This window comes from Dipodomys merriami, unplaced genomic scaffold, assembly GCF_024711535.1.
Source record: "Dipodomys merriami isolate MVZ:Mamm:240054 unplaced genomic scaffold, mDipMer1.0.p SCAF_7, whole genome shotgun sequence".
Classification (NCBI taxonomy): domain Eukaryota; kingdom Metazoa; phylum Chordata; class Mammalia; order Rodentia; family Heteromyidae; genus Dipodomys; species Dipodomys merriami.
The window spans coordinates 71,237,384-71,261,202 of record NW_027206290.1 but is presented as its reverse complement, the minus strand read 5'-3'; the positions used below and the strand labels follow the sequence as shown (position 1 = coordinate 71,261,202).

Here is a 23,819-nt window from a genome sequence, read left to right as displayed (position 1 = left end):
GAGATATGGAGGGTATTTTAAAATAAGACCTAAATCTAACTTCTAGAGATAAAAACTACCATATTGCATATGAAACATCTACTGTAATAGATTAACAGCACGTTACATATGGCCAAAGAGAAGATAAAGAGTTATGTCTGAGAACCTGGATTTGATTCCCAGTAAACCTACCCCCTCCACCCCAACACCACCACACACACACAGAGTTAAAAAAGGAAGACTCCAAGATTAAGCACATAGAGAAAAAAACTGAAAAAAAAGAACTACCATATGAGATTCCTCTTGGGAATTTATCTAAAGGAATGTAAGTCAAGATATAATATATATATATATATATATATATATTAATATAAGATGTAAACATTAACACCTCATGAATACAGTTTAACTTCCATTTAGCTATAGCTTTACTTAGCATGAGAGATAAGGATAGCAGCAAACAATCACTGGAGCTTAATAAACATTTTAAAAAATAAGTACCAAGGCCTCCCCCTTTACTTGTGAGTTTTGAAATTGTTTTGTTTATTTTCAGGGATACCATTTAATTTAATTGTATGATTTGTCTGCATTCAGTTTATTCCCTTCTCAAATCTCAGCCCCATGTTGTTCTTTGTTACTGTCAGAACCTGGTGAGTTGTTTTGAACAGCTGTTTCCCCCTCCTGTAAGATGTTACTGCACAAAAGCACTGCAGTGGGCTGGGAAGGTGGCTCAGTGGTAGAGAGCTTGCCTCGCATGCATGAGGCCCTGGGTTCGATTCCTCAGCACCACATAAGCGAAAAGGAAAAAAAAAGCCGAAGTGGCACTGTGACTCAAGTGGTAGAGCGCTAGCCTTGAGCTGAAGAGCTGAGGGACAGCACCCAGGCTCTGAGTTCAGGCCCCACGACCGGACCCCCCACCCCCAAAAAAAAGAGCACTGCAGTGTTTTTCATAACAAACTTGTAAACTAAGAAAAAAATATATATTAATAACATTAATATATTAAATATAATATATAATAAAGGCACCTGCAAACCCACAATAGCCAAGCAATAAAAACAGCACAGATGCCTTACAAGTGATGAACAGATCAAGAAAATGTGGTATATACACACAATGAGGTATTATTCAACCATAAAGAAGAGTGAAATTATGTTGTTTGCAGAAAATGTATCGATGAATCTGGAGACAACCATATTAGTAAAGTAAGCCAGGATGAAAAAGACAAAGGCCCCATGTTTTCTCTTATACATAGATGCTAGGTCTAAAAAGGAAACATACATACAGGATCATACACACACATATAATCCATCTGATTAAAGTATGTATGTGTGTATGTGTACAATACCATGGTGAATTCCCTTTCAACAATTAACAGACACTTCAGTAAAAATGAATAGTAAGGAGGTGAAACATGTCCTATTTAGTGTTAGTACTAGTAAGAGGGTAAAGGAGAATGAATATGGTCAAAATATTTTATGTATAAGTGTGAAAATGGAACAATGAAACTTGTTGAGATTTGTTTGTGAAGTGGGGAGGGGAATGAGGGGGAGTAGTAGTGGGAATGGGCCTGAGCAAAGTACATTGATGCTACTAAAACAAATAAGAAGGAGAACACCAGTGAGCTATGGGACATCTAGAAGTGCCATAATATGTGCATAAGTGGAGGTCCTGGAAGCTAAGGGATGAGAGAGAAAAACATGAACAAATAATGATCGAAAAAGTTTTCAACATTGATGAAAATTAAATCTATAGATCCAAAATTTCAACAAATCCAAAACATATGCAGCATGAAAAAAACCACATACAATCTCCAGTCCCCAGCATGATCAGATTTCTCAAAGACAATGATACAGAGAACATCGTCATCTCCACTACTTAGACACTCTTCTATTTTAGCTCCACTTTTACAGAAACATCAACTAATCTCCTACCACTAGTTTGATTGCCATTCGTTTTATCCTCTTCACCACTATCAGAAAATCTTCACTGCCCATTAAATAAAATCCAACTCTATATGCCTGTTAAATGAGGACTTCTTAGCCTTAGCAAAAGGCATGACTGACCTTTTTCTGTTTCTCCATACTCAGTACCCTATGTCCTATCCGCCAGAACCTTTGGAAAGGGCTCTGTACTGTCTCTGGCCACTGTGCTTTTACTTGTACTGCTGCCTCTGCCTGGGAAACCCTTCCCTTCCTTGGTCTATTAACCTGTGGATGGTACTCTTCTCTAAGCTTCTGGAAGGCAGGAACTAGGATTTTCTTCTTTAATGTGCTGGCTACATAGCTCAATGCATATTTCATTCATTTCCAGTAAATAAAAAATATTGTAACTACAAGCCCTCTGTACATAACTTTTACTTTTTTTTTTTTTTTTTTTTTTGGGTCCGGTCGTGGGGCCTGAACTCAGAGACTGGGCACTGTCCCTCAGCTCAAGGCTAGCACTCTACCCTTGAGCCACAGCGCCACTTCTGGCTTTTTTCTTTTTGCTTATGTTGTGCTGAGGAATCGAACCCAGGGCCTCGGGCATGCAAGGCAAGCGCTCTACTACTGAGCCATCTTCCCAGCCCTTTTTTTGTTTGCTTGATTTTTTGTTTTTTGTTTTTTGTTTTTTTTGGGTCTGGTCGTGGGGCCTGAACTCTGGGCCTGGGCGCTGTCCCTCAGCTCTTCAGCTCAAGGCTAACACTCTACCACTTGAGCCACAGCGCCACTTCTGGCTTTTTTCTTTTTGCTTATGTGGTGCTGAGGAATCGAACCCAGGGCCTCGGGCATGCAAGGCAAGCGCTCTACCACTGAGCCATCTTCCCAGCCCTATATAACTTTTACAATAAAATAAAAAAATTAAGTCTAGTGATGCTAAAAATACATTGTGTTAAAGTAATTTTACTTACTAATGGTCCAAAGTCTGGGAAATCTGTTGTTTTGCACTCATGAGTACCAGACATTTTTTCAGAAGGCAAAAAAGTTTTTTCTCAGTACCAAGTGTTGTTGGTTGTTGATACTTTTATCATTGGTTTAAGTGTCCTGAAAATGTTCAACTGATGACTGTTAAAGAAAGAAGTCTATTTAAACATTATCTTTTCTCCCAGTAATCCTCACTGGTATACCTGGGAATTGCTGTTTTCTGGATGTCATAAACATATGGCAATTAATTTCCTTAATGAATAGCATTCAACATGTCCCATTTCCATACAGAAGATTGAAACTCTTTTGATCATTGCCAGAAAGGAAAATTACTCAGATTATTCATGCTGTCTGCAAACAATTAGAAATACTTTTTTTATGTCACATGGGACTGTCCACATGTATATAACAGCCTGTGTTCAGGAACCAGTGGCTCATTGATTGTCAATGGGCTTTTGGAACATGCCCTTGTAAAGGCAGAGCACAGATTTAGGGCTATAAAAGTAGCAATAGAGTTTCATTCAATTTACATTGACACTACATGGATAAGCAGTAATAAAGATATATTCTTTTTTTTTTTTTTTTTTGCCAGTACCAGAACTTAAACTCAGGATCTCACACTTGCTTAGCTTGCTTGTTTATGCCTGGTATTCTTCCATTTGAGCCACACTTCCAGCTCAGTTTATTGTTGGTTAACTAGAAATAGAGACTCAAAAACATTTCTGCTCAGGCTGGCTTCAAACCCTCTTCCTCTAGGTTTCAGTTTCCTGAGTCTCTAAGATTCCAAGTATGAGTTACAGATACCAGATTATTATATTAATCCTATTAATTTTTAAGAAACCCTCAAATTTAAGGGACTTGGAATTTAGCTTAATAGGTAGAGCACATACCTAGCATGTTCTAGGCTCTGAGTTTGCAGAAATTAAATAAACAAATAAATAAAATCGAAGATTGTTTTTCTGTATATAACAGGGAGTCTGGGAGACCATATAATCCAGTACTAATTCCATTTTAAAATGTATTTAGAAACAATCACCAAACAGCCACTTCAAACCATCTACCATGCCAGAAGATAGTCACAAAGCAATCTTTGCCTGTAGGAAACTTCTAGTCAAGCAGAGATTCTGAAAAGGAGACAACAAAGTCATATGCCCCTATGAAGACACACTATAATTTTCATTGCATATAAAGTGTTACTTTATCTATTTCTTATGGGATATGATGCATATATAGATGAGAGGTGAAAAAAGAGTTTAATATTTTCACTAGAAATTAAATAGACATGTAAAGAATACTGTACTATAAACAATTTTACCTCACAACAACCAGGAAATCCCTGTATGCAAGTGAAGACATGGACCTTAAAAGAAGTGCCATTTAAGGCTCATCAATTTATACGCAGGGATTGACTGAAGCCCTCAGAATAGGTGGGGTCACTATATGAAGGACTATATGAAGCTGGAAGAAAATAATAGTCTTCCTTTTCCTCCTACTCATCATAATAATCATGCTCTGAGCTGTTTACTCAATGATTTTACCCTGTGCCAAACAGACTGCTAGATACATTATGTGCAATGTTACTGCTAACCTCCAGGAACCACCTACACTGTCACATGCTACAGGACCTTTGGCACTTAGGAAGCTGCAGGTGAGCAACCTCTCTCCAGAAGCCTAAAAAATACTGACTCCAGAGAAAGAGAAGAATAAGGAGGGAGTGATATTCTAGAATGAAACAGAAAACATTTTCAAAAGACCTGTAAGGAAGGGTGAGAGACATATTTCAAAGAGTTGAAAAAAAGATGGGATGTATACAGAGAGGAAACAGGAAAAAACTGGGCAGTAAAAACCACACAAGAGGAGGGGAGGAAAGTGGGAGAAAAACCAGGAAGCGGGTAACAATGTTCGACAAAGAATGTATTAATTACCTTACGTATGAAACTGTAACCCCTCTGTAAATCAACTTGAAAATTTAAATTAAAAAAAAAACGGACAAGACACAAAACCAAACCAAGTAACCAGAGTGGGATATGAAAGAAAATGACAAATAGATAAGAAAAATAGAGAACAAAACTGAAGAGCTTACTTTAAGTATTCCCACAAGAAGTCAAGTAGAAATGAGAAAAGATGGGCAAAGAGGTAACAGCAAGATATCTGGCAAAAGGATGAGTGAACAGTCTAGAAATTGACTCATCTCCAGTGATGAGAATGAAAGAAAATGTAGGAGTTGGGGCAAGAAAGAATAGTTTCTTGGTTTCCAACTTCAGATCTCTGAATAGGAAAGAGACCTGAAAATCTAATATTTTATACATTTGTACTATAAGAAATTTCACTCCTCTGCAAAACTAGAGAGAATAGTAGAACGGATCCTATTGAGCCTATCACACAGCTGTGGGGAGGAGTTAGGTAGGAGATGGTAGGGAAAATATATTGACTAGTGCCCATGTGAAGTAAATCGTATTTTATTAAGGCCACCTATACAAACTATCTAATTTGTTTATAGAGCTGCCCCAAAGGTAAGTTGCCTCCTCTAAAACAGAAAATTCAATAATAACCATGTATACTTTTATGACAGAAATAAATCCTATAATTCTTTCTTTCTCTATTTTATAAAATAAAACTATATTAAGAAAATTCTTTGGTGAATGATTCCAAAAGTCAGTCTGCACCCATCCCTTTTTTAGTTAATGGCCACTGTAGTTCTACAAATATTTCTGACCACTTACTATGATAAGTTTATAGTTCAAGGTCTAAACTGTTATTACAAAGAGACCTAAAACATAGTGAGAAAAAAAAATAGGTGTATTTTCCTTCTTCTTGCAGTGACCTGGGAGGGGGGGTAGCCATTCCAACAAGAAAAAATGGAGGGGCTGGGAAGGTGGCTCAGTGGTAGAGCGCTTGCCTTGCATGCCTGAGGCCCTGGGTTTGATTCCTCAGTACCACATAAGCAAAAGAAAAAAAGCCGGAAGTGGTGCTGTGATTCAAGTGGTAGAGTGCTAGCCTTGAGCTGAAGAGCTGAGGGACAGTGCCCAGACCAGAGTACCCCATGACCGGACTCCCCCCCCCCCCAAAAAAAAGAAAAAAAAGAAAAGAAATCTCCTCTGTTGTACCAAGTTGTACTAGTCTTCATAGTGAGTCTAGAATATCTGGAAATTTAAATCCTGAAATTGAGACAAATGTGAGGCCTTCTTAAAGTAAGAGAATATAAAGCTATCACTACCTAATTATGTACAAGAACCTGAATAAACAAAGGTTACTAAAACAAAAATTGACTTAGCTTCGCAGAAAATCTAACTCTGAGTGGATTCCTCTTTCCCAGAAAGAATTACCTAGAAATACAAAGATTTTCCAGAAATAGAAATTTATATAAGCTTTTGTCATATTGTTTTGTCATACAGTTTTGTCATACTGTAATTGACTAAATGGTCTCAAATGACTCAAAATAGTTCAGTACATTAAGGATTCTGGACTTCCATGAAGGACTGAGAAAAGGGAGAAAGGAATGTTTTTGGAGTTAATCCATAAAGGCTTTATAAAGAAAGTATAGCCTGACCCCCAAAGGGTCAGGACTTGGGAAGGACTTGGAAAGGCAAATAGAAGAGAAAAGGCCACACCTGGTAAGTAATCTGCATAGGCTGAAAGCAGGAATGAGCACAACATTTGGAAAATGGGAGGACACTTGGTTTGCAAGTAGTCTAAAGTTTGGAAAACAATAGAAGATTAGAAAAAGGTAAACATTCTGCTGAGAGGACATCATAACACTCTGAGAGTGATCAGATAGCCCAGGGGTCAGCAAACTGCCTCAGTAAGCAGGCCAAATTTGACCCATTTTCGGTTGTGTGAACAATATATTATTGGAGCACAGCTATACCCATTTGTTACACAGCGTGATTCCTACTTTTCTATAAGCAGAGTTGACACGTTTTTATAGAGAATTTAAGGCCCACAGTCTTTATAGATGTCTGAGAGAGCCATGCCTTTAGGAAAATCACCAAGCACAAGGATTCATGCATGTAATCATGTATGGAGGTAGGAGGATTGAGAGTACAATGTCAGTCTTGGCTACAAAGCTAAATCCCATTTCAAAAAGGCAAGTAATGTGGATTTAGCTCAGTGGTAGAATTCTTCCGTTTAACAGGTACAAGGCCATGATTTAATCCCAAGCCCTAAAAGTGAAGGGAGCAAGGAAGACTTGAGGAATGTGAAATTTTATGGGACAGTTGAGAAGTTGCTATAGAGACCTTATGGCCTACAAAGCCTTTATAGGTTTTTGAGATGGAATCCAAGACTTGAAGAAGATGGATTTTTATAGAAAAAATAACAGCAGCCGGGTACCAGTGACTCACGCCTGTAATCCTGAGATCTGAGGATCTCAGTTCAAAGCCAGCCAGGGCAGGAAGGGTGTGAGACCCTTATCTCCAGTAAACCACTTAGAAAACTGGAAGTGGCCCTGTGGCTCAAGTGGTATAGCACTTGCCTTGAGCTGAAGAGCACAGGGACAGCGCCTAAGCCCAGAGTTCAAGCCCCATAACCGACAAAAAAAAAGAGAGGAAAAAAAAAAGAAAAAATAACAGATAAGACTAATTAAACCAAGATTAATTTAAGAGTTACATCTCCACAATGCAAATACAATGATGAGAACATGTTTGAAGTCCATTTCAAAAAATCTGACATACTTATAGCTTCTTCAAAAAGTTCCAAAGCAGATTTGGCCAATGTTAATTGGAGTATTTTCCTAGTCTGAGGCTATACCACCCTGAACAGACCCAATCTCTTCGGAAATGGTGTTTTTGTCCCAGAGAATATGCCTTAAGTCTTTAAGGAATAATTTGGGTGAAATGAATCTTATTGTCTTGCTTTACCAATTCTAGAGTAATTGTTTTTCCCTGGAGTTCTTTTGTTTCCAAATCTTTCACAACCCAATTGGAGTCAGTTATATTTCATACAATTAAAATCAAATCATTTATGCCAAGCAGCTCTGTAATGCTGTTTTTCCTTAAATTTAGGCATTTTACAGGACATAATTTTCCCTAACTAAACCTCTCTCTGTTTCAGTCACTTGCAAATTAGCATTCCTAGCAAACATTTTTCAGTGTTTCAACTTTTCTGAGCAGAACTTTTCTTCTCCCATATATTAATAGTGTCAAAACATGCTCAGGTTCAATAAAGTATTATTTTATACTTGTTCTTTATTTGAGCCATGAACATACAGCAGAAGAAATAGGTGAGATTATTAGACATAGAGAATTTTATCTAGGAAAGGAAGAGTAACATTTCAGATGATGACAAATACTTTTCCTTAAAAAATTACTTTTAAGGGGCTGGGAAGGTGGCTCAGTGGTAGAGTGCTTGCCTTGCATGCATGAAGCCCCTGGTTCAATTCCTCAGTACCACATAAGCAGAAAAAGTCGGAAGTGACGCTGGAGTATAGTGCTAGCCTTGAGCTGAAGAGCTCAGGGACAGTGCCCAGGCCCAGAGTGCAAGCCCCATGACCCAGGGTAAAAACTGACGGGAAAAAAATTATTTTCACTTAGTGATATTTGTGGCCCTAATTTACACATCTTCCTGATCAGTTAACTTTCACTAGAGACACAGAAGTTTAAGACCTGCTTCTTGACATCTTATAATTTAGGGCAGCTGTTTTTAAACTTTTTGGATTCAGAACCTCTTTCTACTCTGTAAAATTTGAGGATCTTGATGAACTCTGTTTATTTGAGCTTTACCTATTAAAGTTTGCCTTACTAAAACTGAAAATAATAATGTTCCATTGTCATATAAAAACTCATAGAACTATTAAGTGAGTTCATACATTTTATAAGATGCAACACGTTAAAAAAAATCATTGTATTTTATTTCCTGGCCTGAATGGATACCAAAATTTTCAATACCATTATAATATCATTTATAAATTCTCAAAGCATAAAAAAGACTACTTAAATTATAACAGCCACTTGAACTGCTTTGTAACTTAATCTGCTTTTGAGAAAAGTGCTAACTTCTTACTTAAACTACAGATGAACTAAAAATAGTAGAAATCCTGCTTTTAGACAGTATCACTGTCTCCATTTTAAATGTCTAACTTGTTCACCTGGAGATCCAGAACAGGACTTAGTAATACTATGTTTACAAGAAGGATGGAGGAAACTGTCTTAAAACAAAGGAATGTCAGAGCCTCCCCAAGACCAGTGATGACTTCTCTGGAATCCCTCCCCAGCAAGTCCTCAAAAAAAAAATAAGGTATAAAAGATATGTATAAGATATAAAAGACATAGTAAGGGCTATATATGAGAAACCCATAGCCTACATCTTATGGAATAAGAAAAAGCTGAAATAATTTCCTCTCTGTGTCACTGGGGTTGACAGGTGATACTACTGTGTACAGACATTGTGCTTCCCCCATAGTTGGGGGATAATAGTCATATGGAACCATGCCCACCCATTTTTGTTTGTTTGTTTTTGGTTCCAGTCGTGGGGCCTGAACTCTGGGCCTAGGCGCTGTCCCTCAGCTCTTCAGCTCAAGGCTAGCGCTCTACCACTCGAGCCACAGCGCCACTTCCGGCTTTTTTCTTTTTTTGCTTATGTGGTGCTGAGGAATCGAACCCAGGGCCTCATGCATGCAAGGCAAGCACTCTACCACTGAGCCACCTTCCCAGCCCCCACTCATTGTTTAAGATAGAATTTCATGAACATTTTTCTGCCTGAGATGGCCTTGAAATGTGATTTTCTAGACCTTGAAATGTGATTCTCTATTCTTCATCTCCCAAGTAGCAAGAATTACAGGCTTAAACCATTGTGCAAAACTTTGTTTTTAATATCTCCCTACATCATGTTCACCTTGTGAAGCGCTCTTTGTTCTGAGACTCCTTGAAATGCTTTCATGAGTATGTCTCAAAGACTATGGGTGAAAACTAGGATACCCCCTCATCTATCATCCAATGACAGGTAGGTGAGCTGGGAGTTAAATTTCATAAGAAGTAAGGCCTATGACATGGCAGCCTGAGCAGCATTCCTTTAAGATGCCAGGACATCACCTACAGAGCAGACAAAACTAAACCTTGAAAAATGGATGCCAGAATGACTTGATGTATTCCAGTCCTGATCACAGCAGTCTGTCAACTGAATTTCCTGTGGAATGCATTTCCCTTATTATCTCCAAATGTGACTTTTGTGTTGCCTTTCTAGGTACAGCCAGCAGTCAACCTTAGGGTCAGAGTCAGCTACTAAAGATGGACTTCAGACCTTCTGCACATTTAACAATAAAAAGGTACCAAAATCATGGAAATGAGGCAGGATAGATAAGGAGATAGGGAAATAATGTTAAAATTAGCAAATATTAAAAGTGCTAGACTCTGAAATGAGAACTAACAAGTTAAAAAAGAGAAAAGGAAAAGGAAAAAAAAACAGCTAGCTCTTTTCTACTATCTCCGTTTAGATGCTGAATTACAGGGATAGGGAGATATAAGGTAATCTGCATCTGTCCTCTCCTTTGAGATATTAGAAGTTGCAAGGCTTTCACAATATATGAAGTTGGTATATATGGAGGGGAAAAAAACAAATTGTTAAAACAGGGATACAGGAGGACCCATTGCAACAATGAGATGTACAAGTCGTTATGTGGAAAAACGAACTTTACAACTTTGGTGGAGGGGAGATGGTGGGAGGGTGGGAAGGGGAAACAAAACAGGAGGCTACAATGCTTGACAAGAAATGTGCTCATTATCTTACCCATGTAATTGTAACCCCTCTGTACAGTATTTTCACAATAAAATATATATAAAAAAAGAAGTTGCAAGGCTCCTTGAAGGAGTAAAAAAGATGGAAAGAATGGCAGAAGAAGGTACTGAAGGTTATTTGTGTTTTGGGCATGTCTCACACATTTTACCAAGAACCATTGTCTAAGGATTAGAAATTTCTAACCAATATGATCATGTGCATTCTCTCAACTCAGAAAGTATAAAGACTATATGGGTATAAACCTCCATTTTGAGTTTTTAATCCACATTCTGTATGGGAAACAAGAAATGTTTCCTTTTTTTCTATTAATTCCTACTTTATCTTGTTATACTAAAACAAATCTTTGTTAAAACCTCAATAAACAAAAACATCAACAAACAAATAAAAATAGTGCTAAACATAGTGAATCACACTTGTAATCCAAGCTACACAGGAGGAGGAGGTAGAAGGATTGTTGTTCAAGGCCAACTCAGGCAACAGTATAGAACCCTATAAAAAAACAAAAATCTAGAGGCTGGGAAGGTGGCTCAGTGGTAGAGCGCTTGCCTTGCATGCCAGAGGCCCTGGGTTCAATTACTCAGCACTACATAAGCAAAAAAGAAAAAAGCCAGAAGTGGCGCTGTGGCTCAAGTCGTAGAGCGCTAGCCTTGAGCTGAAGAGCTGAGGGACAGCGCCCAGGCCCAGAGTTCAGGCCCCAAGACAGGACCCAGAAAACAAAAAAACAAAAACAAAAACAAAAACAAAAATCTAGTTGGGCACTGGTGGTTCACGCCTGTAATCCTAGCTACTAAGGAGGCTGAGATCTGAGGGTCACAGTTCAAAGCCAGCCTGGGAAGGAAAGTACATGAGACTCTTATTTCCAATAAACTACCAGAAAACTGGAAGTGGTGCTGTGGCTCAAGTGATACAGTGCTAGTCTTGAGCTGAAGAGCTGAGGAACAGCACCCAAGCCCAGAGTTCAAGCCTCACGACTGACAAAAAAACAAAAACAAAAAACAACTAAAGTCAAAAGGATATGGCTTAAGCTGTAGCGTGCTTGCATAGCTGGTGTGAAGCCTTGAGTTCAAAACCTGTATCACGCCAAAAAGAAAAAAAAATGGCACCCATGTAAAATCAAAAACAAAAGTATAACATAGTTAAGGCAAAAGACATACTGGGTAAAAATATTTGCAAACGATGCCACATATAAAGGGCTAATATAAATAATTCTTTAAAAATAAAGAATTTATAATTTAAATGCATAGGAGTACTTAATAATAGTTAATAGTAACAAGTACTCCTATTTCCTAAATCTTGGTTCTAAATGTCATTTTCTAATTAAAGGAGCCAAGAAATCATCACAGGTGATTCTCATCTTAGGGCAGGCAAAATATAAGATGAACCTGAACATGTTGTAATGAGAAAATTTAAGAAAGTCCTCATAGCCGGGTGCCGGCTCATGCCTATAATCCTAGCTACACAGGATAGGCTCATGCCTATAATCCTAGCTACATAGGAGGCTGAGATCTGAGAATCATGGTTCAAAGCCAGCCCAGGCAGGAAAGTCCGTGAGACTCTTATCCGGAAGTGGTGCTATGGCTCAAGCAGTAGAGTGCTTGCCTTGAGTTAAAGAGCGCAGGGATAGTGCCCAAGCCCAGAGTTCAAGCCCCATCACCACCACCAACAACAACAGAAAAAAAAAGAAAGAAAGAAAGAAAGAAAGGAAGAAAGAAAGGAAGAAAGAAAGAAAGAAAGAAAGAAAGGAAGAAAGAAAGGAAGAAAGAAAGGAAGAAAGAAAGGAAGAAAGAAAGAAAGAAAGAAAGAAAGAAAGAAAGAAAGAAAGAAAGAAAGAAAGAAAGGAAGGAAGAAAGGAAGGAAGATAGAAAGAAAGAAAGAAAGTCCTCAAAGTTTGATAGAGGCATTTTGAAAGGACAAATGGGCCAACCTGGAGGATTTCCTAGGAACCAGGGGTGGAATAATTTGAGCAACAAAATAAATAATGGGAACTATTGGATTATAAGCCATAGAAAGAATTAATTTCTCTCTTTTTGTTTTTGTTTTTTTCTTTTGAAATGTGTTGAGAAAAATGTTTATAATTCATTTATTAATTCACTTAAAAGAGCAATAATGTTCCAATTGTCATATAAAAACTCAGAACTATTAAATGAGTTCATACATTTTGCAAGATACAGACATTAAAAAAATCATTGTACTTTTATTTTTTGAATGGATACCAAAAATTAAATATCATTACAATATCATTTATAAATTCTAGAAACATAAAAAGTGACTATTTAAATTGTAACAGGCACATGAACTGCTTTTTGTTGTTGTTGTTGGTCATGGGGCTTGATCTCTAAGCCTGGGTGCTATCCCTGAGCTCTTCAGCTCAAGGCAAATGCTCTACCACTTGAGCCATGACACCACTTCCGGTTTTCTGGTGGTTTATTGGAGATAAGAGTCTTACAGACTTTCCCGCCCAGGCTGGCTTTGAACTGCGATCCTCAGATCTCAGCCTCTTGAGCAGCTAGGATTATAGGCGTGAGCCACTGGCCCTCAGCTTGAACTGCTTTGTAACAGGTACTTAAACTACTTTTGAGAAAAGCACTGACTTCTTATTTGAACCAATACTTTTTTTTTCTTGTCGGTTGTGGGGTCTGAACCCTGGGCCTTGGTGCTGTCCCTCAGCTCTTCAGCTCTAGGCTAGTGCTCTACCACTTGAGCCACAGCGCTACTTCCAGCTTTTTCTGCTTATATGGTGCTGAGGAATTGAACCCAGGGCCTCATGCATGCAAGGCAAGCACTCCACCACTGACCCACCTTCCCAGCCCTGAACCAATACATTTTGAAATGTATTGAGGTTTGAACTTGGGGTCTTGTGATTGCTCATCAGCTGTTGTACTGCTGAACTATATCTCCAGCCAAATTTCTATGAGCTCATACTGACACTAAATTATGTAAGTACATAGCTCATCTTTGGGTCGGATTCTAGATAATAAATATAGAAGAAATGAAATACTATTAAAATCACCATAATGGAAAAAGCCACAGTAATTGTTGCAGGAAGCTTCATCAAGGATGCTAAAATTAGGAGATGACATATCAATAATCCTAGCAGTGGGAAGACTTAGGCAAGAAAGGCGTGAGTTTGCAGCCAGTCTGGACTATATTGAGACATTGAGATAAACAACAACAACAAAAAAGAGATTGGGAGCATGACTGCATTCTAGCTTCAGCACCACCAAAAATTTAAAAAAGCAAACAAAAAGTGAGGTGGATATATACAGAAATAATTTTTAACTACATTTCTTGAATGATTCTAAATGACTTCAAAACTTAAAAAAAAAAAAGTATAAGTAAGCTGGGTGCTGGTGGCTTGTGCATATATTTCCAGCTACTCAGGAACCTGAGATCTGAGGATCACGGTTCAAAGCTTGCCTGGCCAGAAACTCTAAAACTCTTATCTCCAATAAACTACTCAGAGAAAGCTGGAAGTGGCATGGTGGCTCAAGTGTTAAGAGTGCTAGCACTGAGAACAAAGAGGCTCAGAGACAGAGCCCAGGTTTTGAGTTCAAGCCCCATTACTGGCCCCCCCAAAAAAGTGTGAGTATAGGAATGTTTTGATGAGTAGAATTCGAAGATGGGCTCAATGACTTTTACCTTTTAACAGTTTTGCAGATTGACCTTAAAATAGGAATGCTAACAGAATAGATGGGTTATTTAAAAGAAGAGAATTTTCTCCCTCTTGTGGCAGAAGTCAGAGATTCAGAGCAAGGAAGATTGAATGGGAGGGAGATTTTTGTTGCTATCCTATCATGAAGGGGCCACATGAAGATACACATGTCCAAACTCTCAGAGGTGAGGGGAATCCCCCACTGGCTGCTAGCAGGTGATTCACAGGAGCTGAAATGGTCACAGGAACTGAATTCTGGCAACTGAAAAAGGTTGAAAGTAAACTTTTTCTTCAGCAGCCAGTAAAACTTTTAGAACAGAACTCAACTATACTAGGGCAGATAGGACAGACTTTAACATACAGAATTGTGAGTTATGAGGCTATTAAGCTGATTTGTAATTTATTACCCAATAGAATTCTAATATTGGTATTTACTAGTATCAGACTGGACGAAAAATCAAAACCAAACTGGATGTTACTTTATAAGAGATGCACATGTAAAAGGACATAGAGTAAAAAAGACTACTGGTAAGTACTGACAGTACCTACAAGAAAGATGAAGCACCTTGACTAGCATCTGATAAAATATACTTCAGGATAAAGGAGCATTACTAGAGGTAAAGAGGAATGTTTCTTAATACAAAGTTCTATTAATCAAAACAACACACATTTCTAAGTGTGTTTGCATGTAATGATAGTTAGAAAACATAAATAAAATATGGCAGATGTTAGGAAAAAAGCAGAAAACATGCAGTCACAGTTGGCAATCTCAGCACCTTTCTCTTGGTAATTGATAGAACAGGTGGTCCCAAAATCAGCAAGCAAGTTGTGAATAACACAATGTAAACCAAATGGACCTAACTGCCATTTATTGAATTCTCCACTTAAACTGAAACCTATGTATTCTTTTCAAGTATATCTGGAATGTTATTAATAAAAAACATCTGCTTAACTATAAAAGATCTTAATACATTTTAAGGGATTGAAATAATATAGAGTGTGCTGTTTCCTATTATATAGCCACAACAGAATTAAATTAGGAACCTCAATGAAAAGTTATGTGGAAAATTCTCCAAATATTTTGAATAAGCATACTTGTCTCTAATATATCCTCAGATCCAAAGAAGAAATCACAAAAGAAATTAGAAAATATTTTGAAAGGAATAATAATTAAAACCACAAGAAACATTTGTGGATTGCATTTATAGCACTGCGTAAAGGGAAGCTGATACTATTTTGTGTATGTCTACAGTATTGAAGATTGAACTCAGGGCCTCATGCACAGTAGCATGTTCACTACCGCTTCAGTTATACCCCCGTCCATTTGTTCTTTATTTTTCTACTAAGGTCTTGTGCTAGCTTTGCCCCAGTTCACCTCACCATGATCCTCTTTCCTTCGCTGAGAGAGACAAGAGCTCAGAGCGCGAGAGAGACACAGAGAGAATATATTAATTAAACCTGGAGTAAAGAAAAAGATGAAATGTAAAAATGGAAATCATCCTGGGCTCACATCTGTAATCCTAGCTATTCAGGAGGCTGAGATCTCAGTGGTAGAATGCTGGCTTTGAGCATAAAAGCTCAGGGACAACTCCCAAGCTCTGCAATAAAGCCTCAGAACTGGTGCGCGCGCGCGCGCACACACACACACACACACACACACACACACACACACACACACACACACACACACACACACACACACACACACACACACACACACACACACACACACACACACACACACACACACACACACACACACACACACACACAGAGGGAAGGAAGGGAGGAAGGAAACCAGTATAGAAAAAAATGAAATATTAGTTTTAAAAAATTGACTCATTCTCTGGAAAGTTGAATGAAACTGAGAAGCTGTAGTTCAAATGCTTTTAAAAGCAGAAAAGAAATTACTAGTATAAGGAATAAGAAATATAGTCATCAGAACTTAAAATCTCTTTTTGGTTCAATAGTAAAATGAAAATAACTAAAGAGAGATTGAATTTGTAGACAGAGCAATATAAATGATCTGATGTGAAGTTTTTGCCATAAGGAAGTGATAGATGCTAGAGGAGATACATATGTTTAACCAGATTTAAACATACAGTTTATACCTGTATCAAAACATTATGTGGTAGCCCATTAATATTAGAATTTTTCCATTTTATGCATCAGCTAAACTAAAGAAGAAATGTTTCAAATGCAATGACAGATAATGATTTTTAAAACAAACAGAACCTCTGAGGACAATACAAAACATCTAACTGTAGTGTCACGAGTTTCAGAAGAAAGGAGAAAGAGTGCGGAACAAAAAACTTGTTTGGAGAAATAACAGCTGAGATCTTCACAAGTTTGACAAAGCACAAGTTTTTATGACACTTGTCTTCTATTGAGACAAAATGTTCAGCCAACCTCAAATAAAATAAACCAAAGAAATCCATGATATGATACTTCACAATCAGACTGTTTAAAATGGACGACAAAGAAAAAAAATACTGAAAACAGGTTGAGTTAAAATGACATATTACTTACAAGGAAACAATGATTTAATGGTTATGGTTTCTCATCAGAAATCAGAGACAAAAAGAAGTTAAACAACATTTTAAACATGCTAAATGAATGTTAATTCAGAGTTCTATATCCATTGAAAATACTCATAGTGAGCATGAAATAAAGGTACTCTCAGATGAAGGGAAACTAAGCATTTATTGTCCATAGATCTGCTTGGTAAAAATTACTTTAAAAAACAAAAGGAGGTCAGAGAGAAGAAACTGAAAACATCAGGAAGAAGAACTGAAACAGGAGCTACCTAAGTAAACACAATAGACTGTTCTTCTCTGAGGTCTTTCCAATGTTTGATGCTTAAAAATAAAAAGTGTAATATTGTCTTAAGTTACTTTCTGTATACGCAGATGTAAAATACAGGACAACTACATCATGCAGTGGAAGGTGAAGGGACTAATATAGTGTTAGCATTTCTACATTCCACTTGAAGCAGCAAAACAGGAATTAAAAGGAAATTGCAGTTGTGTGCATCTATACTGTAATCCCTTTAGCACTCATTTTAAAAAGAAATTATATAAAACAACTTAGTTTAAAAACCTTTTGACTAGAAGACTGAAATTTTTTCAAATAATTCCAAGAATACAGAAAAAAGGAAACAGTAACAAAAGGAGAAAAACAAAATCATTCACCTAAATTCTAGCATATAAACTATTCAATTAAATGTAGATCATTCAAATCTATTTAAACATAGATTGTCAGAGTAGATTTTTTTTAATGAACTGAGTACATACTACCTACAAAGAAATTCAAACATGAGTTATAAGTAAAATTGGCTAAAAGCAAAATGGTAGGAAAAGACAAGAAAATACTAGTTAAAATACTAGTTAAATATTAAAAGTTAATTTTCTTTAATATTATACTAATTTTCTTTGATATTATACTAATAGCAAAGTAGATTTTGGAGCAAAGAAAATTAACAGATATAGAGGTATTGCAATTCACCAAGATTTGAAAATTTATTTTTCTATTAATTTAAAATGACTTCCAAGTACATACGTATTGTTTGCTTGCTTATTTTTAGACTTGATCTTAAAAAGGCACTGTTAGTAAAATAAACTTTTGCCTAGGAGAAAATACTCACAGTATGCATATCTGTAAAAGAACTGTGTGTAAAAACTTTCACTCAAAATGAAAGACAAACTCAATTTTAAAATGAGCTAAAGGGCTGGGAAGATGGCTCAGTGGTAGAGTGCTTGCTTTGCATGCATGAGGCCCTGGGTTCGATTCCTCAGCACCACATAAGCAGAAAAAGCTGGAAGTAGCGCTATGGCTCAAGTGGTAGAGAGCTAGCGTTGAGCTAAAGAGCTGAGGGACAGGGCCCAGGCCCAGAGTTCAGGCCCCACGACCAACAACAGCAACAAAAAAGAGCTAAAAAGCCGGGTGCCAGGTGCAGGTGGCTCACATCTGTAATCCTAGCTACTTAGGAGGCTGAGATCTGAGGATCATGGTTCTAAACCAGCCTGGGCAGGAAAGGCTGTGAGATTCTTATCTCCAATAAAGTTACAAAATAATCAGGAAAGTAGTGCTGCGGCTCAAGTGGCAGAGTGTTAGGCTTGAGCGAAAGAAGCTCAGGGAGAGTGCTCAGACTCTGAGTTCAAGACCCAGAACTGGAAAAAAAAAAAAAAAAAAAAAGCTATAAGAGCCTATAATGCTAGCTACTCAGGAAGGCTGAGATCTGAGGATTGCAATTCAAAGACAGCCTGGGCAGAAAAGCCCATGAGAGTCTCATCTTCAACTTATCTCCAAAAAGCCAGAAGGATCTGTGGGTCATTTGGTAGAGCACTAGCCTTAATCAAGAAAACTCAAGAACAGTGCCCAGGCCCTAATGTTTAAGCCCTAGGAATGACAAACACACACATTTAAAAATGTAAATATTCTTTACCACTTTGGAAACCTATCTGGCTATACAATTATCAACATTCATCACATTATACACATATAATCTGTATACTTTCCTGCTTTTCTATATAACATTTAAATCTTTAGTTTTACAAAAGGGAAAAATTAGACATAAACAATGTAACATAAAAATATGTCATAGCAGCCAGGCGCTGGTGGCTCATGCCTGTAATCCTTACTACTCAGAAGAGGATCGCAGTTCAAAGCCAGCCCAGGCAGGAAAGTCCATGAGACTCTTACCTCCAGTTAACCACCAGGGGGGAAAAAAAAAACCAGAAAAACAAAACCAGAAAAAAAAAAACAGAAGTGGTGCTGTGGCTCAAGTGGTAGAGCACTAGCCTTGAACTGAAAAGCTCAGGGTCAGCACGTAGGCTCAGAATTCAAGCCCATGACCAAAAAAAAAAAAAAAAAAAAAAGTTAGAATCTTGTTAGAACTCTTAGTTTCCTATAGTTTAGGTCTTTGATATAGCCTACATGGCTCACAAGGTAAAGGCCTGCCTTTCTCAGAATATTTCATTCTTTTCCCCTTATTTACTGTACATTAGCCACACTGGTCTTCCTTCTGTTCCCAACAAGCAAACCCTTACCTGACTTGCACGTTCTGACTCCTTGGTTTAGAACACTTTACCCAGCTCTTGGCACAAGAGATTCATTTTCTTTCTTTAAGACTTATCTCTACTGTCACTTCTTCACAGAGCTCTTCTTTGACACCCTCCTCCCTCTCTCTCTCTCCCCCCCATCCCCGTTAAAAGCAAACTCCTTTCCATTACTTTGTACATTATCCTTTTTCTTTTTCATCACTTTCATTATGTTATACCTTTATCTTTGTTGTTTCCAATATTATCTTTTTTTCAATACTGTATTCCTACAGCCTAGATTAGAACCTGCCATAGAAAGTACCTAAAATATATTTGTCAGTTGCATGACTGAACTATACTATGAGGCACAAGGGTAAACATAATTCCTCAGTGAATACAGAAAACACAACTGAAGAATATATTCCTTCAAGACACTTATCTGCAGAAGGAGCCCAGAATTTCTTGGAAGATTGCCTGGTACATACAGTGGGAAAAAATTATTAAGGGAAAAATATAATTTAAAAATATAGGAGGAAGTGGCGCTGTAGCTCAAGTGGTAGAGCACTTACCTTGAACGGAAGAGCTGAGGGACCAGAGTTCAAGCCCCACGGCCGACCAAAAAAAAAAAAAATATATATAGGAGCCTGGTGCTGGATGCTCACACCTGTAATCCTAGCTACTCAGGAGCCTGAGATCTGAGGATTGTAGTTCAAAGCCAGCCTGAGTAGGAAAGTCCATGAGACTTTTTATCTCCAATTAACCACCAAAGATATGGAAATAGAACTTTAACTCAAGTGGTAGAGTGCTAGCCTTGAACAAAAAAGTTCAGGGGCTGGGAAGGTGGCTCGGTGGTAGAGTGCTTGCCTTGCATGCATGAGGCCCTGGGTTCCATTCCTCAGCACCACATAAGCAGAAAAACCTGGAAGTGGCGCTAGGGCCCACGTGGTAGAGCGCTAGCCTTAAACTAAAGAGCTGAGGGACAGTGCCCAGGCCGAGTTCAGGCCCCATGGCCGACAAAAAACAAAACAAAACAAAAGTTCAGAGACAACACCCAGGCCCTGAGTTCAAGCCCCAGAACTGGCACTTATGCATGCATGCCTGTACACATACACACACACACACAAGAACTGAGGGTTGGGGATTGCCATGCTTAGTATGCTGAAGAATCTGAGTTCACTTCTCAGCACCAATGTATAAATTAATTAATTAACAAATAAACTAAAATTTGAATTAATTATTATTTGAATTAATTAAAATGAAATTCAGAGGTAATTTTGTGGAAATTTAGTATATATAAAATACACTAGTAGATATTAATACTAAGCTCAAACTGAAAATGTGAATACCATGGGAAATTACAAAACCTATGTTTCTCCTGACACAATCATCAAGGGACCAAGAAGTCTTCTACAGAAGTCAGGCATTATACATGGGCAAGAGTATCTTATATGTGTATAAAACTCTTGATTCTCTCAGTCATTTGATTAACAAGCCCAAAGTCCTAAATGGATGCATCTAAATCCCACCAAAAAGAAAAATGGGCTGCCAATATTCAGTGGTATGTGAAATATGAATTAAACTTTACAAGATAGAAAGCATTTCAATGTGCAAATCAAATCCCACAAACATACTCAAAAATGCATAAAGTCTTCAAGCAGGAAAAACTTAATTTACTGTATTAAAAGTCAGGTTAATGGTGGTTGTGCTTGGGCAGTGAAGGCGAAGGGGCTACTTCTGGATGCTGCTCACTTCCTGTTTCTACACCTAAATTCTGCTTTAGGATCTTGGACATATTTGCAGAATGACGATTCATCAAGCTAAACATTTTCCTCCGTGTTTTCTTAAAACAAAACACACACACAAAAAAACCCAAAACAAAAAAAACGTTATTTAAGACTAGAGTTGTGGTATATACCTATAAATCTCCATACTCCAAAGAGAGAATCAGGAAGATCTGAAATTTGAAACTAGCCTAGTCTACATAGTTAAAGCCTACCTGAATAAATAAGAAGGAGAAAAGAAAAAAAAAACCCGCAAGTGTGTTTGGAATATTAAAGAGTTCAGAGAAAAGGGAGATGATGATTTTTTAAGGCAATAAAGTAAAAATGCCAGCTGTCACATCATACCTGAGCCTGTATGGGCTTTGTCCACGAGAGTCCTGACAATAGAAGAGACTGGTCTTTATTTTCCAGTTGATGCCAAGGAAGATGGAAGCAGGAACAGGTATTAAAGATGGTTATAGGACAGTTTGCAAAGACTATTTCTAAAAAAGTGAGTAGAGGCACACTCCCACTCTAACTTTCCAACAAGATTCAAATGGTGCTTTAGGATGGTTCAAATCTAGTATTTTGGCTCTCCAAAGCTGTTTCTTCCTAAAAACACCCAAATGCGAAAAGCAATTATTTTTTGTCAGTCCTGAAGTTTGAACTCTGGGCTTGGGTGCTGTCCCTGAGCTCTTTTTGCTCTAGGCTAGCACTCTAATACTTGAGCCACAGCACCACTTGCAGCTTTTTCTGTGGTTTAATTGGAGACAAGAGTCGCACGGAATTTCCTGTCTTGGCTAGCTTAGAACTGTGTCCCTAGATAGCTAGAATGATAGGTGTGAGCCACCAGAGCCTGGCCAAAGAGAAATGTTTAAGTACACTTTTGGGGAACAGATGGTGACTGAGATGGTGGTGTCTAGAAGGCAATTTATGGCTAAATTCTACCTTTGGAAAGAAGGCCAGCCAAGGGGCTCATGAAACCTCCCCCGTACAGACCCCACTCTTCTTTTTCCTCAAGATAGTGACCTGTGAACAAAATGCAGACCTCTTTGGGCTCAAGAGACTACTTTACCCCTAGAGTTAGCAACACAGGTATTTAAATTGGATACAGACTCTAGCCTTACAGTTCTTTCTGATTTCCTTCCCAAAATGAAATAAATCTTTCAACTGAAATCCGTTTTCTCTTGGCTCCCAATCTATTTTTTCTGGGTACATTTCTCTCCAAGTTGTATTCCTTCTTATCTCATTCAAATGTACTATCCTGCCCACAACCTTGCTGCCAGACACTTGATCTTTTTGTTATTTTCTATTTTTAACACTAAGAACTCTACTCCACCCCCCCCTTTTCTACTTTCCTATATTCCCTTTTTGATGAGCGTCCTGGCTCTGGGTTTTTACCTCTTCCCAACTCTGAAAAGATGACTCTTCACATCCCTGAGTCCACTGTGACAGTTGGCAAGATTATCTGCTGCCTGAATGTTTGCTCATATTCAGAAAGTTGATGTTACTTAAAATTTTTAGATTCTTCTGGACTGTTTTGAAGAACCTGAAACAGCCCCTTTCAACTACTGCCACAGCCGCTTACATAAAATTAAAGTTACTATGCTTGACAGAATAGCAGCCTATCAAAATGAATTGTCTCAATTTGGCTTCCCGTTTCCTTATGCTTTTGAATTTGCAAGAGTTCTGAAGCAATAGAATCTGGTACTTAGTTTCCTGGACACACAAAGTTTTGTGTTTCAAAGCTTCAACTTGACAGAGGCTGAAACCAAATACTTCCACCTGCAATTTACTTCTTTTGAGGTCTCCTTCCTTCATCTGCCTGACAGGATATTGGAGAAAGCAAATCAAAAGGCTATAATTGGCTCCCATGCCTGGTAATTGCCTTTGCATGGGGCATTCCTGCCCAAAGTGAAGCCATCAGTGTTGAGGCACCCATCTTTCATGGGATCTTGCAGCTTAAGGAGAAGATAATCAGACCTACTAGTGTCTTCAGTGTGAGTCCAACTCTCTCCCTTCATTTCATGGAGCTCCTTGAGCCAAAGAAGCACTTCTTTCCTTTTCAGGGCTCCGCAGAATTGGAGATTTCTAATGACAAGCCTATATGCCTTGCTCCACTATTGCCTGTCTTCTGATTGTGTTGAAAGTTCAGTGCAACATGGCTGCTCCCTCAAGAGGGATCTTTTAACTACATTTTTCTCAATGTGGTTCTGAGCCTACCATAATGAGGGGGGGTACAGATCTATGCCCAATCTCAGCTATTTGCCTACAAGGTCTGAGTGGTGGCCTTCCAATTTTCCAATAACTTAGATGCTGAAACATTTGGAAAGTTTCACACCTGAAAGTTTCACACAAACTGAGATACTGAATCTCCAATAAATAAGCACAATATATTAGGCCCAAATCACCTAAATACCTCAGCTAAGGAAAAGTTTTATTATAAGGAAACAAACATAAAAAAGTAAGATAATGAGAAGGGAAAGGTGGGGGATGGAGAAGAAGAGAAAGAAAAGAAAAAGAAGGAAAATAACTGAACTCAGAATAGATTACTACAGCATAGATATGGCATTAATGGAAACATCCACTGAAGGAAGTTTCTTCTTCTCTTGGTAGGGCTCACCTCTCACTCTATTATAGGCTCCCGTCCCAGGATTCGTCAATAGCTGCTTTCTGGGGTCAATAATAGATATTCCAGATTTTAAAAATGGTTCTGAAATCAAGTTTTTAGATCAATGATCCTCCAAATGGAATCGA

General features: G+C 38.0%; 1 protein-coding gene across 7 annotated transcripts in view; it reads right to left on the bottom strand.

Annotated features, from left to right (window-relative positions):
- Nucleotides 1-23,819, bottom strand: part of Asip (agouti signaling protein) — a 189,288-nt gene that overhangs the window by 80,596 nt on the left and 84,873 nt on the right. The window contains exon 2 of one of the 7 annotated variants that reach the window (XM_070007095.1): nucleotides 21,429-21,460. The exons of the other annotated variants lie outside the window; for them this stretch is intronic. The gene's annotated coding sequence lies outside the window, so the exon portion shown is untranslated. The remainder of the gene's footprint in view (nucleotides 1-21,428; nucleotides 21,461-23,819) is intronic. 7 annotated transcript variants of the gene reach the window in all.